The sequence below is a fragment of the Protopterus annectens genome, chromosome 4.part1 (assembly GCF_019279795.1).
Source record: "Protopterus annectens isolate FY-2018-M chromosome 4.part1, PAN1.0, whole genome shotgun sequence".
NCBI lineage: Eukaryota > Metazoa > Chordata > Ceratodontiformes > Protopteridae > Protopterus > Protopterus annectens.
In genome coordinates this window covers 518,950,804-518,970,671 of record NC_056734.1, presented here as the reverse complement: position 1 = coordinate 518,970,671, position 19,868 = coordinate 518,950,804, and positions in this window count along the sequence as shown.

Here is a 19,868-nt window from a genome sequence, read left to right as displayed (position 1 = left end):
TGCCACTGTGATCAGAAAATCCTTCTATGTGGCACATCTTATAACCAGAGGTTTCGCATCCAGGAAGAAAGGGGTCATCATCCCTCTCTACTCATCCCTCATTAGACCAATCATCAAATATAACGCCCCATTTGGCATGTACCTAACCAGGCACCTAGAACAGCTGGAGAGGCCACAAAAGTACCTCACAAAAAGGATCCTAGGCCTTACACACATGTCCTACATGAACAGACTCAAGAAACTTCGGCTGTTCTCTGACTCTTATCATCTACTTAGAGGTGATCTCTGCTTAACTTACAAAGCCATGTCTGACCCAGCCCTACTTGAAATGTTACACCTAAAGAAATCCCAACCCTCCCCCATGCCACACGCTCCAGAGATCACAACCTCATTACCACAATTAACAGAACATGCTAGAGGGACAGGTTCATCTCCCAAAGACTACCTATACTCTGGAATAAGCTTCCCATTCATGTCAAGCAGAGCACCTCGCTGGTCCTCTTCAAGAGGAATCTTGACGAGTGGATGCATAACAGAAAGTTCACTCCAGGGATCATTCCAGTTCACTACTGGATATGGGCACTGTGAACTAATATCGGGTGGCACAGTGCCTGGGCAATTTTTTGGGGGGCTAGACTTGTAAAGGCTCCAGGGCCATTAGCCTAGTACACACCTATGAAAATATGAGATCTGTTAGAGAGTCAGTTTTGTTTAATCCAGTACCCATTAAGAGGAGCAGTGGCAAGACCCTTCCCCAGGTCATAAGTAGAATGCATGGAGTGACCACTGTTCACATCCTTCTGTAACATTTTCAAAGTAGCTTACTACGTTCAGGAGACCAGAAGGGGGTGTCAAACACTGCTACACTACCTGATTGTAAAACCAGGATGGAAGCATTAACATGGGTACTGTGGGGGGGAGTGGATCTATTAGTATTGCCTTCATAATGTTAGTGAATTCCATTTGATGGTTTCACATCACTGAATCCCTGGCTCAGTGAACTGTGACTTTACAAAGTGCAGGACTGTTGTGTATATGTTAGAGAAATAGCATGCAGTAATCATCTCTAAAACATAAGCTGTCATTTTAACTGTCTTGTGTTTAAGCTTTAGTTTAATTGATATGTCTTCATTGAGATCACCTCCTAGATTATCCACAAGTTAAGCCTGCTATGTAGCTTCAAAAGCTATTAACAGTTTTTATATTTCTCACCAGTATTCTTGTACACTATTTGTAAAACATAAGAAGTCAATTTGTGTATACAGTAACGTTTACTTGCATTTCACTAATGTATCTAAAATAGCCGTATTAATTGATATGATCCATAATAATTGTATTATGCATGGAGACATTTTATTTTATTTCCAGGGGAAATGCAATATTGTTCTTGAGGGTACTAAACCGAACTGGTCCCAGTACTGAAATCTGGTGTTCCCCTTCTCATAAAATGATTATATTATCTGATCAAAGTGAAATTTGGTGAACACAACATATAGATTAGTTACATGGAGCAAAGCAGAGTAAAAGTAAATACACAACAAAGTACAGAATAAAAACTAAAAAAGTGCAAAGTAACACACTATATAAGAAAAGCACTATGTAGGCACCACAACTCCCATGTCTGACAAACTCTAACAACTTCACCAATGCCCACCAAGGAATGCAGATCCACAGTATGAATTTCCAAGTTAACCTCGTGTAAGCAAGCCACAATACCCATCAAAGCATGTGACAAAATGTTCACAGAGAAAAATGTGACCCCGTGATACATAAACTATACACCAGAAATGTAACTAGTTACTGCATTTAACCTACAACACATGCCATCAGGAAGTGACAGACATACTCCTTACTGATGGTTGCTTGTTTTAGTTTGAAAGATATCCTACCTTAGGAAACAGTGTGCTGCTAACTAACAACTAAAGACAAAGGCAAAGACAATACCATAAGTAAAGAAACAATAATGGACATAACTCATCAAAGCAAACCCATATAATCAAAAGCCAGTGCTTACTGATGCAAGACACGTACACAGTTTGCAAAATGTCAAGCAAAGAGCAAGTGATAGCAGAAAGAAGCACGTCATAATGCAACTGATAGAAATGAAAACCTGTGACAAGGAAACATGGCTACTTCTACCCACACCACAGTACTATACCATTTAATATGTAAATTCAGTAAAGGACAACTACAAAACTGCATTATAATTGCTGAAAGTCTGTCATGATATAAAGAGCAGTCTATAGCTGATCTCTATATCTGTAGCCGACAGATGGAATATTCCACTCTGTTTCATACCTATTCCACTAGTATACACAACAAATGTGTCTCTGGGACAATCATATTGTATCACTTGTATGCATCCTAATGGTTGCGAAATAAACACCATTATACAACAAAGCTTTTTCGTTGAAGGTTGAACATCGAGCTGGCACCTCTGCATTTGTGAAAATCTACTACCAATCATTAGCGGACCGGAGTTCCGCTGTGGCGACCCCTAACCGGGAAAAGCCGAAAGACAACAACATACAACAAAGCTTTCCAGACATAACGAAAAACTGCAGATAATCTTGAAACAGTTCTACTACTGTCAAAAATCAAAGCTTATAAAAAGTCAAGTTGGAATCCTTTACCTCTTCTTCACTGCCACAACAAAGAGGCTGTATGTTCCCCTTCAGCAAAATCATCTGATAAAAAAAAATTAGCAGTGTAGCCTATCAGCATCCTATGATACTCAAATATCTGTAACCTTAACACTACACAAATGCACTGCCTGTGAGTGTGTAACAGCCAAAGAAACAACCACTGCCTCTGAGTCCATTAAACTGGAATGTGCCCCCGTAACACAAGTCTCACCATTATGGTCTGAAAACATGAATGCAGTAGGCAACTAAAAGAAATATGCAGTTCACATCAGGATAAACAAAAGAATTGGTAGGTCACACCAAGAATACTTAAGTTTCTGAAGTCAATTTACGCCTCTTTCCTTCTACAGATAAGCTCTCTCCTTATCCCCACTTGAGCTTATCTACAGAATACAGGCTGAAGGCAGGCACTTCCTTGTCACCCTCCAGGATCATAGCCAGCCAGTATCAGACCATATATCAGCATTTACTCAAAGCAAACTGCATACATGTGCCATGATACAGAATCCTAAAAGGTCTTCTTCCAATGAAGCTCAGGAGATCCTAGAGGAAGCAGAAACAATTTCCTCTAAAAGTCCCAGCAAGCTAGTCAACCTTCTTCACAGCACTACCACACAGTATGATTTTTTTCAATCTCACAGTATGTTAGTCTAATCACCACATGCACGCATGGATACAGACACACGCATGAACATACATACATACACACACACACACACACACACACACACACACACACACACACACACACCACAAACTAATACAAATATGTCCATCTAATCTTCAGTTTTAGAGCTCTTCATGTGTATTCACACACTCCTATTTCAAAGAAGCATGGACAGTGATCATTCTTTCAAACACTGCAGGGTTGGTGACCTATGCCAACACTGATAACTCCACTATGTTTACTACATTAATGCTTCTTTTTTTAACCCAAGCTAATAACATGTGAGTGATCTATCCTATGCTGACTAGGTATTGTGTACCCACCAAGGTCTCGTCACTTATGCCAGTCAGTCCTATAAATAGGATAACCACCATAAAGCACAATCCAACTTCCACAATTAAGCAACGTTCGTTTATTGTAACAAAATACATCCACGACTAAGCGCTTTCGCCAAACATCTGGCTTCATCAGAGTCTACTCAGTTCTCTTCATAAGCCAGAGGATACAGTACATATCCTAGTTAAGCAACAAGCAAACCCTCATTCAATCCATCCAGTGCTGTCAAGTTATATACAACTCATATAGTGGCCCTATGAACAACTGCTGCCACTCACAGACTTAACTAGGCAAGTTGGGAACAAAAGTATATTGCCAGGCCATTCTTCCATATCATACACACATGCCTAAAGACAATTTAAAGTGGTCAATCTATTTTAGCATATTCTGCTTCACAGAAAAAAAACTGCTGTACATCTGCCCAGTTGACACAAACAAATCTTCATAAGAGTTATTTTATGTAGTCACAACCTTCACTAAGAACATTATAGCTATACATTCTCACAATGAACCAGTCCAGAGGTATCCACCTAGTGTATTCAAAACTATGTCTTATTGGTAAAGAAATTATCTCTCCCATGACAAATGATACCCTATTGGACTTAGCTGATTCTCTTAATAAAACAAGTTCCTACCACACTCTCACATTTTTACATACGGGTGTAAGGATATTTAACTTCCATACATTGCACTGAAAAGCCACCATCTTTATATCATCTACTCATTATATTGTCAGGTCTACCTCCTGCAGCAACTCCTAGAATGTCTAATATGCTTAGTAATATTCTCTGAGATATTGTGATAAGTGTATTGTTAATGTCAAAAAGACCAAGTCCACATCTCCTTAGATATCCATTTAAAGAAATGTATCATAGTTATTTGACATGCTCATTGTGGTATGAAATTGTGAAACCTCAGCCATGTATTTTCCAGGGACTTATTAAGTACTTGGCATTTATTTTTACATTAGCTTATATGTTTTGATCACATTGATTTGATTTGTTATATAGTTTTCCTGTTGGAGGGTGGCAATTAGCCATATGAGGTAAACTATCCGTCAGGGAGTTATTTATGCCCAGTGTTCCTCCCTACAGTAGTGACGGGTGCACTACTGGAGCAGGCCTGGAATGCTTGTCCTAGTGATGTGTCTGTCTGTATATAAATATATGTATATAAATATATGCTTACATGACAGGCCATTGACCAGTTTTTACTTGACACATGACTCCTTGCTGACAGTTCATCATGGTATGCTTTATTCACTAAAAATACAAGAACAGCACTTGTACCCCCTTAGAGAATCCATGGTAGTGCCTCTTCTGTAGATTCTTTGTTTTGTGATTCAACAAAGATAGATTGTTAACATCCTAGCTAACTACTGCTCAAGCTGATATTTCGGAATACATATATATGGGTGTGTAACAATCAGTCAAAATACAACAGCATCGAAAACAAGCTGATCGATTCTTGCATTTCGAAAAAATAAATAATAACAAAAATACAAAGTGTCACAAAATGAAAATAAACACATCCACTTAGCTATCCTTCAACTCAAACATAACTACAACATTCAGACCAAATTTATCTTAAATGTGGTAGTGTTATGAAAAGGGTTTTTCCTACGGTAAGGTGTAAGGTTGGGGTTGGGATTACCATGCATTAGCAAAGATGGTTGGAGGTGCTTCATCCACATTTCACCACATTACTAATGCATACTAACTCTAAACTTCTTCCTGCCCCTAATTCTAATCCTCCGATATGGGAGCTCACTGTCCCCCCGATGTGCAGAAGCAAACACTGCCAACAGCATAATTAATGCATGCCCCCCCCCGATGTGCAGAAGCAAACACTGCCAACAGCATAATTAATGCATGCCCCTATTGCCATGTCACTTATATATAACAAATATTTATAATCTACGTTATCAATACATAGATGGTAGTTTCCTAACCAATGTAACTGGCAAATATTGTATGCTTCCTGTCTAACCACTGTCCTTCCAGCATAAGTATGACAAAGTTAAACCTTTTGCTGTAGTGCTCCTGTGTGAGATTATTGTTATTACCCTAATTTGGATACCTATCAAATAATCAAATGGACAAATTGTCGAATGTCATATGGTCAAAACCATATCACTGACAATTCAGTCCATTGAAAAAGCTCAAAACAAAGACAACACCAGCATATACCATGAAATTGCACTACAGTGGGGAAAAGGGCAAATTTCCTGATTCCTAATGTAATATAATCCCAATCAGAATGGTTTCATGGACTGAATTATCAATCATATGGGTTTGACCATATGACATTCAACAATTTGTCCATTCAATCATTTGAGAGGTATCCCTCTAATTCACTAAAAATGTCAATAGAAAAACAGGCGCAGTGTATCCTAAAAATCAATTTACTATATCCTCTGGCACCTTGGTAATGCCTTCAAAAGAGTTCATAAAAAAAAATTACACACCACAAACAGAACATCAAATATATTAACAAATCAACCAAAAACATCAGCCAATAAAGTCATTAAGAATAATTCAACTCTGTAAACTAACTACTACAAATGATATTCTTTATTCATTCCTCCAGGAAATAAATCATATTTTAAAATATAAACAGATTTTTTTATATAAAAGCCTATCTTTTAAAACTATATCCCCCTAAACTCCATAGTAATTTGTTCAAGAATTGTTGTTTTACTAAGCTAATAGTTAACATCATGGCATTTCATAGAATTCATTGGTTTAATTGATCAATGTTTTTCATTGGTTTGTTAATATATTCTGCCTATGGCTTGCAATTTTTATAAACTCCTTTGAAAGCACAGACAATGTGACAGGGTGTTTAAGAAAATGTTTTTAGGATACTTTTTGCCAGTTCATTGTTATATTAATACAACAACAGGGCTTGCATCAACATAGAGGATTATGATCAGGTTGCCAATCATAACCTGGCATTATGTGTTAGAGACATGGATGTCAAGCAAATCACTTTGAGAAGGCATCCATGTCTAGAACACATAATTAAAGATTATGATTGATGACACAATCATAATTCTTTGTAATGCAAGGAACTTTATCTGCTCCATGTACTACTAATTACAGACAGAAAATTTGCTAAGTGTTATGTCATCTTTCAAAGCAATAAAGCACTTAGCATGCACTGTCAGAAAGGCAGGTGTAATGTACTCTATTACATTTACACTCATCTCCATGTCTCTCAACATTCTCAGATTTTTGTAGAGTGTACAGATTATTGCTTCATATTTTTCGTCTTTTCCTCATAACGTGTTTTTTGAACAAACCACCAAGGACTGAAGTTGCTAAATAATGACATACATTTGAGTTTCAGGGTTCATATACTTAAGAAAACCACATGATTCTAGCCACTTTTTAAGTTTATTGCAGGAAGTTAGGGGCATGTTACCCATACAGACAGCCGGTAGAAAAAAATGTTTTGTTCTGCTGCTGTCATTTGCTGGACAGTGCAGGCAGATTATATTGCTCTGCACTAGACCCATTCTTAACAACTTAAGCAGAGGGTGCTTAACAATTGTTAAGGTCAGGTTGTGCACCACTCTAGTGTTTAACTGATTTGTTTTTTTCTGAATATCAGAGTGTAATCACTGCATTCTATGCACGTGTTTTCTGAACGATAAGAAGCATGAAACTCTTAATGTTTAGCAGTAAAGGCAGACCACAATCTTCAGTAATTTACCAAAAAGATAAAAAAATATGGAAAACTAGGCAAAAAATTAGGTAAAATCAGAGACATTCTGCAAACAAAAGGGATAGTTGGGAAGTATTTTCTTACGTCTTGTCCAACACCATATTCCTGCTGGGAATCTGTGTGTGGCAAAGCAGCAGCACCACCAGCATAATCTCTCAACTTCTTTGTTCAAGAATTAGGGACTAAGATTAAATATCAAGGGACAGTTTTTCAATATTGCTCTAATGCACCAGAAAATAAAAAATGTTACAACGGACAAGACAAAAACATTAGACAAAAATAAGGAAAATTATGCAAATCAGGGGCAGTCATTTGGGAGAATTATTTCAGAAATATTCATTAACTAATACCTCTTCTAGCAACATGTGTAAATCCATTACTTCAAGCAGGGGACCTGTCAGTCATGATTAATGTATCACATGAATTCACGGTGCTATACTTATACTCCCCAACCAACATACCTTACCTTATTAAAAAAAGCTTTCATTACATAAGACACTCAAGCATACACCACATACAAAATCAGGCATTCAAAACACTAAACCTATCCTCTTCACAAGCCCTAACTCTAATCCTTACCATCAAACACTCACACATATAATACCACCCCCAAAGCATAAACTTCCATTAAACCAGAAACATTCGGAATTAATATCACAAACATACATTTATCTTCCTCAGAGTAAGACAAACATTACAATCAACAGCACACACACACAACACTAAATATATCCCCTTTCTTAACTATTATTCTAACCCTAACTTGCAAACACTTGCACACTCCCTCTCTCCCCCTAATGCCAAAACGTTTGGTAGATATGAAACTTCTGTCATTACACTCCAAAGAACACTTACCTTCCACAATCTATCTGCTTACTTTCCACACAAACAACTCTCAAGCACACCTACACTCCACCAAAACCTGACTGAACACATGTGCAAGTATGCATCATTTAACATAAAGTTAGAAAAAAAAAAAAAAATATATATATATATATATATATATATATATATATATATATATATCTTTGTACTGTTTGTCCCTATTGCCAGCCAATCATTAGCCCCTTTCATGGATAATTGGCCCTTCATTCCCCACCTACAGGGTGGGCGATAGCTGGGAAGGAACCTCATTCAGACAGCTATCAGGGTGGTTCAAGGTTTTCTTCTTTTAGTTTCCCCATCCATACACACACACACACACACACACACACACACACACACACACACACACACACACACACACACATACACACACAGATAAATGAAGAGAATGAGAGGGAGAGAAGGTTGGATGATGTGTGGATAGTGAATCATGAAGTGCAGTAGATTAGCAAGGAGGAAGTAAGGATAGCTATAAAGAGGATGAAGAACAGAAAGGCTGTTGGTCCAGATGACATACCTGTGGAAGCATGGAGCTGTTTAGGTGAAATGGCAGTGGAGTTTTTAATTAGATTGTTTAATGAAATCTTGGAAAGTGAGAGGATGCCTGAGGAATGGAGAAAAAGTGTTTTGGTACCGATTTTTAAGAATAAGGGTGATGTGCAGAGCTGTAGTAACTACAGAGGGATTAAATTGATCAGTCACAGCATGAAGTTATGGGAAAGAGTAGTGGAAGCTTGGTTAAGAAGGGAGGTGATGACTAGTGATCAGCAGTATGGTTTCATGCCAGGAAAGAGCACTACAGATGCGATGTTTGCTTTGAGAGTGTTGATGGAGAAGTACAGAGAATGTCAGAAGGAGTTGCATTGTGTCTTTGTGGATTTAGAGAAAGCATATGACAGAGTGCCTAGAGAGGAGTTGTGGTATTGTAAGAGGAAGTCGGGAGTGTCAGAGAAGTACGTAAGAGTGGTACAGGATATGTATGAGGGTAGTGTGACAGCAGTGAGGTTTGCGGTGGGAGTGACGGGTGCGTTTAAGGTGGAGGTGGGATTACATCAGGGTTCAGTTCTAAGCCCTTTCTTATTTGTAATGGTGATGGACAGGTTGACAGACGAGATCAGACAGGAGTCCCCGTGGACTATGATGTTTGTAGATGACATTGTGATCTGTAGTGAGAGTAGGGAACAGGTGGAGGAGACCCTGGAGAGGTGGAGATATGCTCTAGAGAGAAGAGGAATGAAGGTCAGCAGGACTAAGACAGAATATATGTGTGTGAATGAGAGGGAGGATAGAGGAATGGTGAGGATGCAGGGAGTAGAGGTGGCAAAGGTGGATGAGTTTAAATACTTGGGATCAACAGTTCAGTGTAATGGTGAGTGTGGAAGAGAGGTGAAGAAGAGAGTACAGGCAGGATGGAGTGGGTGGAGAAAAGTGTCAGGAGTGATTTGTGACAGACGAGTACCAGTAAGAGTGAAAGGGAAGGTCTACAAGAGGGTATTGAGACCAGCTATGTTATATGGGTTGGAGACAGTGGCATTGACAAAAAGGCAGGAGTCAGAGCTTGACGTGGCAGAGTTGAAGATGTTAAGATTTGCACTGGGTGTGACGAGGATGGACAGGATTAGAAATAAGTATATTAGAGGGTCAGCCCAGGTTGGAAGGTTTGGAGACAAAGCCAGAGAGGCAAGATTACATTGGTTTGGACATGTGCTGAGGAGGGATGCAGAGTATATTGGGAAAAAGATGCTAAGGATGAAGCTGCCATGTAACAGGAAAAGAGGAAGACCTAAGATAAGGTTTATGGTTGTGGTGAGAAAGGACATGCAGGTGGTTGGTGTGACAGAGCAAGATGCAGAGGACAGGAAGAAATGGAAACAGTTGATCTGCTGTGGTGATCCCTGATGGGAGCAGCCGGAAGAAGACGTTTCCATATCCATAATGCACACACCCAGCAAAGCATAAGGGAGGGGCGTACAACAAAATGATAATGGAGGATATCCTCTAACTTCTCCAAGGGGTGTTTTCTCTAGGCATCCCTGACCTACTCTCCTGAGGCACAGCTGTGAGCTTCCTGGTCTCCATTAGGAAGTTATCACCACCCACTGTGCCCCAGATTGTGTGCAACCCTTACCTCCTCCCTGAAAAGATGAAAATGCCATGTCTGTTCATCTCTCCTCCTCCCTATCTGGACCCTCCACTGCCAAGGTTACTAATCAAACCTGTCTCTTGAGTTGCAGTTGGGAATCAGTCCCTTGTGCTATAGAAGCAGACCATATGTGTATGTATGTATGTACATATGAATTTACACACACACACACACACACACACACACACACACACACACACACACACACACACACACACACATAGTTGCAGTAAACTATGGTGAGTGCACTTTTCAATGACAGAGTGTTGAGTGAAGAAAATTGTTAAAAGTAGGCACGTGAGCTCTTCCTTTTCTACACTGTATGCGCCTGAGTTATAGTAAAAAGATTTTTCTGTTTCAGAAACTTTCAGATATACAGAATGTTTTGTAATTGGGGTTGGGAGGGTGTGTGTGTCTGTGTGTGTGTGTGTGTGTGTGTGTGTGTGTGTGTGTGTGTGTGTGTGTGTGTGTGTGTGTGTGTGTGTCTGCGTGCATGCATGTGTGTGTGTGTGTGTGCATGTATGTGTGCGTGAAAGTGTTTGCAAATTAGGGTAAGTGTAAGAGCTAAGGAAGGGGATTGATTTAGTGTTTTGTGTGCGTGTGTGTGTGGGTATGTGTCCCAATTCATGGTAGTGTTACAGAGTGTTTTTGTAATGTAACATTTAGGGGATGGAGCTAGGGACAGGGGCAGGGTTATGGTCAGCATTTCTGCAGGGATACATGCCCCCCAGCTTAATATTTTCTAACTCTTCAGTCACACAACAGTGGAAAAATGAAAAATTTCTGAAAACTGTGCACAATGAACTCTTGCAAACAGTGATTCCTCTGTGCCTACATGTCAATACTACAGTGAAAAGTAAATACAATCACTTGTGCCTGGGTGATTAGAACCTAATCAACGGATTGCTGTGAATGTGTAGGGCTAGTCACATATAAACACATTTACACATACACACACACACACACACACACACAACAACCCCAGCTACACTACACCATCTGATCACCAGATGACAGTTATACAGCAGGATGAATCACCTGTCTGATGTCCTTGAGGATGAGTGAGCTGGCCTCAGCCACTCACTTGAATCCCCCAACTATCTGGTCAGCATCTTCAGCATCAGACTCACTGTTAAATCGCTGAGACACATTCAGAGATCTATCCCTCTATGCCCGCAGTCAGCCATAGCTCTCAACCTCTTAGAGGAAGAAATATGGACAAAGCCTAAAATAATTGGGGAAAAGGTTCCAAAAATAGGGACAGATTTTAAATACTATTTTCATAAACTTAGAAAATTGCTAGAATAACAAGATTTGTGTTACCATGAATTTTCTGAAAGATATGAAGTCAGAAACTCAAAAGTATGACATTACTTAGTGACTTCAATCAACAGTCATTTTCCAGAAACCCACAAATGTTCTGTGGAACAGACTAAAAATATGAGACAAAAACCTGGACAATCTGTGAAAATCTGCACAGTTGAGAGGTATGCAGCCAACCATATCGGTCCATAGTGGCAGACCTGCCAATACCGTCCCCACTCCTGTAAATGGGAATAACTTAAAAGTGTTATATTAACAGTTAAGCTCCCTGCAGCCACATGTAGAGTGTTGCATCTCCTCATATCCATTGTTATTTCTTATGAGCATATCTGAGTTTGTCATTACTTAGAAAAAGGACAAATAGTTGATTTCACAAAATCAGAATCAGTTAGTCTTCTTTCTCTTTTCTTCAGCAACTTACAAATGGAAAAGCAGTAGTTTTGATTCACTACTGCTTGAATTTACCTAATTCAAGCACTTGCTTTTCAGAAAAAGGTGCGACTCTCCTGAAATTGTGTATACCACAGTAGCTCTTTTTTAAGGATCTTCTCTACTTACCCTCATTCTGTCATTCTTTGCACCCTAATGCATGCATGAAAAGTCTATATTTGCTTTCTTATATGAGCCTCTGTCTTTCCTTCAGCAATGGACTTCACTAGTATGGCTGCGATTACTATTCTGCTTTTATCAAGCATTACCTGTTAATGCTTCCTTTGTCCAGGATTCATGGCTTGATTCCATCCACCTTCATTTGCCGACTGTACGACTCTGAGCAAGTCAGGTAACCAGACAGTGCTCACAGGTCACCCCTGAAAAGGCACAATTTGTCCAGTGGGCTTATCTGGTCAACAAATAGGGAAAATTAGCACATTTCCCTCCTTCCTGTTTGTTCTGTTTTTTTCTTCTTATCTCCCAAATGCTGTAATTTTTCACATCCCCTATTTTGGTATTTTTATTTTTAATTGCCCATACTTAATTCACAAAAATGTGAAGTATAAACCTCTGGACACACCACGAGAAGTTCAAGTTCTTTTATTAGATAAAACAAGATAAGCGCTTTCACGTGCTGAATGCGCACGCTTCTTCAGATCTCAATTAACCCACAAAAATGTTGGTCCTTTTAACATAATCATCAGCCTATAAAAAAGCTTCCTCAATCAAAGGTTTAATTGATAACCTTAAAATAAAAGAAACATAACATTTCATTCTTAGCTTAACAGCATCGTACTATATAATTCATCCTTTCTCAGGTTCAGATTCTTATTAGCCTGTAAAGGTTTCATTTATATCTGAAACGCTACTTTCTATAAAAATATATATCGCAGCATGCGTTTTAGCATGCTGCAAGCAATAAAACAAGTAAAACATTTTACAGTCTGTCATGTATAGAAAACCTTAATTAATTTTTAATGTTGTATCATATAAAAACTACTAATAAACCTTAAAAGAGGCATGAATTTAATCTTGACCTTTTGTTTAGGAACATATTTTATATACTGTGCAAAACAAAGCATGTGATGATAATTTAACTTGTGTTAGCATCGATTCCTATAGACATAGCACTAGCCATTATTAAAACGTTAAAAACATGAAATCAGATACATTCAACAGTAAATGTAAATGAATTAATAATACTTTAAGTAAATTTCATTTTAGTCATCTGACTATATAGACATAGAAGTCTGAGACTTCATGTTAGAGTGAGGAAACTGACTTCTGAGATTTCTGAGACTTTTCAGAGAACACATAAACTAATCTTAAATAAATCAAAATCACCGAGTGAGGTCTCTGTTGTTATAACTTAGAGGCTATACCGATAAAGTTATTCTCAAATTATGTTGTGAAGCATTAAGCCTATTCCCATTACTATGGTTCACTCGCTGTTTCATCATAACAGTGATGTAAGGGAACCTAAGTGTATCTCCGTTATGAGAGAGCTACCCATATTTATTGGCCTATTCCATAGTCAGTTGTGGCTGCTCAAAGTTCATCGCTCATAATTTATTAAATTAATTTAATTCAATGCCTTTTCCTTAGAAAAAATTTTTTGTGTATAATTAATTCTTACTGGCTATGATACTTACATTGTTCAAGTCTACATATATAGGGCCTAGCATTTCAGAACATAATGCCCTTATAGTTTTTATCAATGCATAGTTAGCCCAGGTTACATATATTATCTAAAACTATTAATAAAACTGACAAAAGGTACCCTACTATGGATTTAAACTAGTTGTTTGTTCTGCTTTTTGAAGTCTGATGAAGCATCTTGTATAGATGTGAAAGCGCTTACTTATTTATTAAAGCAGTGTTATTTTCAAGGTGACTGGTTGGCTTCGTTTGTCGTGGAGTACCTGCAGCTTTTTTTACTTATTCTCGATTTTTGGCTTATAGCAGGTACCTTACCCCCAGAGGTTTTTCTGTTTCTACATAAACTAGCTGTATTACAGGAGTTATGCTGCCACAATTACAGTCAAGCCAGTAAGGAGAGTTTTGTTTCTGTTATCCTGCCGTTGTTCCGGTCATGCCGGTAAGGGGTGTTTTGTTTGTCTTATGCTGTCACGGTTTCGGTCATGCCGGTTAAAGAGAGTTTTGTTTGTGTTATGCGGCCACAATTCCAGTCAAGCCAGTAAGGAGAGTTTTGTTTCTGTTATGCTGCCACTGTTCCGGTCATGCCGGTAAGAGGAGTTTTGTTTGTGTTATGCTGTCACGGTTTCAGTCATGCCGGTTAAGGAGAGTTTTGTTTGTGTTATGCTGCCGCTGTTCCGGTCATGCCAGTTAAGGAGAGTTTTGTTTGTGTTATGCTGCCGCTGTTCCGGTCATGCCGGTGAGGAGAGTTTTGCTAGTGCTGATAGTTGCCCAGATCATTGCTGCCATGCCTGCACTATTGCTGCCAGAGAGTGTGTGTGTGCATGCATCTGCCAGTGTGTGTGTGTGTGTGTGTGTGTGTGTGTGTGTGTGTGTGTGTGTGTGTGTGTGTGTGTGTCTGCATTTGCATATGTGTGAGTCCGTGGGTGAATGGGTGTCTGCATCTGCCTGTGTGTAAGTGGGTGGGTGGGTATCTGCATCTGCCTGTGTGTGATTGAGTGGGTGGGTGTCTGCATCTGCCTGTGGGTGGGTGGCTATCTTTCTGGAAACACATGGTAACACAAAATACTATTTTAGCAACTTTCTAAGATTATACAAGCCATATTTAAAATGTGTCTCTGGTTTTGGGCCTTTGCCCCCCAAATAAATTTTGGCTTTTTCCAGATTTCTTGTGCTGCGAAGTTGAGAGATTTAGTTGAGTGTCAAGTGTATTTTACAAGGAGCTGAGAGCTTCAGGGGAAGAGAAGTTTAGTGCTGCATATGCCAAGCTGTTGGCATTGTTAGTAGCACAACAGGTAGTATACTTGCTTTTGATGCATAAGGCTATGGGTTCTACTCCCACAGTATGCAGATGGATCACTGATACTGTACTGTGTTGTACTTTAAAGGGACTGGATGCTGCAGTCCTATGAATGTCATCCTTTGGAGGAGTAACTATGAACCTGTTATCAGTTTGCCATCCATTCCCCATTGCAACATTACTAGCTTATCATTGTTTAATGTAACATAGGTAATTTATTCTTAAAACACGAAAAAATATAGTAGCAGCTGCAGGATACAGTTCCACTGGAACAAAAAATTCCAAGAAATGTAAAAATAAAATCCAGGGATAACACCACGGCTGAGGCAGGAAAAACTTTAATAGAGCAGAAGTGCTCTATTAAACTTTTTGCTGCCTCAGCCGTGGTGTTATCCCTGAATTTTATTTTTACATTTTAAATTTATTCTTAAAGGGCAACAGGCACTTTATTTGTACATGAAACAATGAAATATAAAGTTTTTTGCTAGTAGCAACCTCTTCATTAGTTACAGATCCCTTTAATGTGGAATTATTTAGATGACTTACTTCAGAGATTTTGCATATTTACTGATATTGGTGTATTATAATAACAGAGTGACCTATTGTGGTTGAAATATTCTGAAATGGGTAGTTTTGTCATTATTGGTGCATACAATTTGTTTCATTGCTTACTAAAATATTGTTCAAAACTACAAATGTAAAACACATTCTAACAAGTGGTGCTGTATTATACAAGGAATATAATGTAATACAATCATGAAGGTGAATCAAAGAATGTATATATGTATGCATGGCCCTAAAAATGTGTAAGGAGCCCATGGTGTGAAAACAACCCAGAGGTAAGCTTAGTCCTCCACTGGCCAAATGCAAAATGAATGTGGGTTTTCATGCCCTTTCAATGAATGTGAGTTTCAAGGGCAGAGAACTTTACTGTTCGTGCATAGTCTGGTTTAATTGTGAGACAGTATTGTTTGTTTAGCAAATCGTTCAGCGTTTGTCTGAAACTCAAGTGTTTTATCATTATTTAAGTTTTGCAATCCTCATAAATTTCCCAGGAAATCATACATATGAGAAACAGGCCAAAAATATGACACAAAATTAGGGACAGTCAAACGTATGCTCTGAACTGTCAACCTCTTAAGGCAAGAATCAGGAGAAAGCGTGAAAGGTTCAAAATCATGGGCAAATTTTAAGCTTTACTCTTGTTACCAAAGCAATGAATGAAGGCATAACAGTACACACCACATTACCTTGACCTGGCCAAGCCTTTTGACACAATCCCCTACTCAGGTGTAGTACAAAAGATGAATAATGTAGGAGCAAATACTTACATCACCAGCTGCATTGCCAACTTGGCTCACAGGATGCAGGAGATCAAAACAGGGGAAGAGACCAGTCACCAATGGAGTCCACCAGGGTTCGGAGCTGAGAATTTTTCTGTTTGGCATACACATCTCAAAGGTGAAAAGGAAATACCAAAGGGATTTGGCCGACTAAGTTTGAGATGACTGCAATCTAGGAGCAGTTATTGAATCCCCAAATGACTTAACCATCATGCAGGAAGGTTTGTCCCAAACAATAACTGGTGCCAGAATCATGAATTGAAACTAAACTCCAAGAAATACATTATCGTATCCTTTGGGACGTCATCTATTCCAGAGAACTGCCAAATTTACAATGCCCCCTGAGAAATGACCCAGTTGTTTGGCATTTGGGAACTTGTGTGTACAGTGACCTAACTTTTGACCAACATGAGCCCAGAGACATAAGAAAGTCTTTCTGTATTGCACAGCTTATAAGCAAATTGATTGTGACTAGATCTCAAGATGTTATTGTCCCCCTTTACAAAGCCCTCGTTAGGTCAATCATTTTGTATAATGACCACTTTGGCATGTATCTGTCCAGACCCATGCAACAACTGGAATACCCTCAGAGATACCTTACTAAAATGATACAAGTCCTAAACAATAAGTCTTGCATGGACCAACTCAAAGATTTATCACTAGACTCAGTATCCTACAGCGTGCTTAGAGGTGATGTGTCTGGCATACAAAGCATCCTCCGACCTAATACAGATGGACCTACTGAACATCAGCAAGTCAAATGGCATCAGAAATACTCAGTCCAGGTATCTAAACTGAATGTTGTGGAGAGATGGATATATATCACAGAGGCTACCATGGTACTAGAACAGACTATCCATTCAAGTAAAACAAAGCTCATCCCTGTCCATATTCTATTGCAACTTGGAACTAAGGATGGGTAATAGAAAATGTACTCCAGGAAATGCTGCATCCCTTAAATGGGTCCCCTCAAATTATCTACAGTATGATCACAGTTATTCTCACTAGGGCTAATATACAATTATCAGCCATGGGATAGGTAAGACCAATCAGGAAATGTTAATTCAAGCACCAAAAGGGAAATTGGCTAAGCTTAAAATGTCCTCCAAGTGAACCTATGTTGTGGTAGTAAATAGTTATAAAAAAATGCCCTTTTTAGATCACCAAGTGCCCCTATCACCCCCCACCCCCCCCCACCCCGTCTTCAACAACTTCCAGCGCCTCTGGAGAAGGGCCCAAAATCAGGGACAATTTTACATGTTGCTCTTATAAACTTAGAAAATTGACAGAATAACAAGTTTTGCATTAGCATGCAATTTCTGAAATATGTGAAGTCTGAAACACAAATATCTATCATTATTTAGTGACTTCAGTTCTCAAAGATTTGCAGAAAACCCAAATGTTTTATGAGGAACAGACCAAAAATCTGAGCAGAAATCTAAACATTCTACAAAATTCTGGACAGATGAAAGGTATGCCCCCTTCTCCTCTACCAAAGCTGCCAGCTTTTCTTGTTGGTAGCACATCAAGCATTCCTTTTGCCTAAACCTCATTAAAAACGGTAACCTGAAAGACAACCCCTGAAAAATAATACAATAACTAAGAAGTACATAAGCTCTGAAACAAACAAAAACAATGAGAGCCTTGTTCTGAAGAATGAGGGAACCAAGCCCACATTTTTTTGAAATAAATATGAAGGCATTTCAAATAGCATAAAATATATTTTGCAAGAGTAGCATCTAGTCTGCATCTTCAAAAACAAACCTAAAATTCTCATTTTAAATATTTCATTTCAAATACTAAGAGAAAGAATAGCAACATTGTTTCTGATGAAAATAACATTCACAAGCTTCGCTCCAATGTGTTCCTGTTCACTGTCATCAGCGGTAACCACAGCTCACAACCTTCCATCTTAAGAAGGTGGAACATATGAGCAAATAAACACTTCCTCACATAATGTGGAACAAATGGGCAAATTGTGGAACACTTCCTGTCATAATGTGGAACAAATTGGAAAAATGTGGAACACAGCCTCTCATAATGTGGAACACTAACTCTCATAATCTAGAACAAATGGATAAAATGTGGAACACCACCTCTCATAATGTGGAACACTTTTATAGAATGCTACCAGGCCAATGACCATGACAGGGCCTTTCTAAGCCTAGCCAAGTTTTCTCAAAAGAATAATGGGTACTTTTCCGTTATTGGGGCAACACTTTTAATGAGCGCTTTCCATTCCATTCATTGAGACAGTGTTGTCATAGATACAATGACTCTCTGGGTAGTAACAGCTATAATCCTGAAATGTGAGTATTATAACTAGCCCCAATTTTCAAGCACCCAGTTTCTAGGTCAAAAGGTTTAAGCTCTTTCGCCTAATTTTTTTCAAGACAGGGTAGCGATTTACAGTCAACAAACAGTGCCCAGTCCCAGCTTTAGTCACTTTAACTCCAGAAACTCCATTTTAATTAAACTCCTGTAATCTTATACTGTTTTAAAAGCCATCATTATGAAATATACACCACGTCTGTGGTTTGAAAACATTATTCCTATTATTTATGTATTTATTTTTCTTTTTTGAAGGGGTTCCAAGTCTGTCTCAGCTGTAGAAGTAAGAAACTGAGAGCTACGTTTTTTAGCAGATAATTGGACAGAGCAAAATAGTGGCTGTATGAGGCATTACAGTCTGAGAAAGTGTTGCCCCGATGTGCGATAAAGTCTTTCAATGTGGAAGTTTGAGGAACATTTACTTGGCAGTAGAGTTTTATGTGCTGGCTTGCCGGGCCTAATGCACAACCTTCAATGAAGGAACGCCCATTCACGCATGTCGAGACACAGAAGATGCTCTAACTGAGAATCGAATGGGCAATGTCTAACTGTGAGGCGACAACGCTACCGCAGCACCACCACCGCATGACAATATGTACCATAATAAAATAAATGCAAGTTAACTAAGACTGCTACCTTTTCAAAGAGCAAAGTGGGACATTTTTTGTATGAACGTGAGATTTTGCAGGACAAGCCATATCCGCACCTATCGCAAAGGTCAGAATGATTTTTGGTACAATAAAAGCTTATCCTTCTATGACTTGATTTGCTTATACTCCTTCAGATGATATTAATGTGTTTCAGATACAAAAAAAATTCTGTTCATTTTTACAAATTGGAAAAAGGGTCATTTACATAGTCACAGTAACACTTTCTAAGTAGTAACTGCATTCATAGCCATGTTCATAGCTAAAACGCAGGTGCATCACGTATTGCCCCGATAACGGAAAAGTACCGAATAATGATGGCCTGTATCTGAACAGGTCATTGAGAACCTTACCTCTGTCCATAAGGGACATGGTTGCCAGGCCCAGGTAAATTTCCTATTTCCCATCCACTGGTCTACGTTGCACTTAAA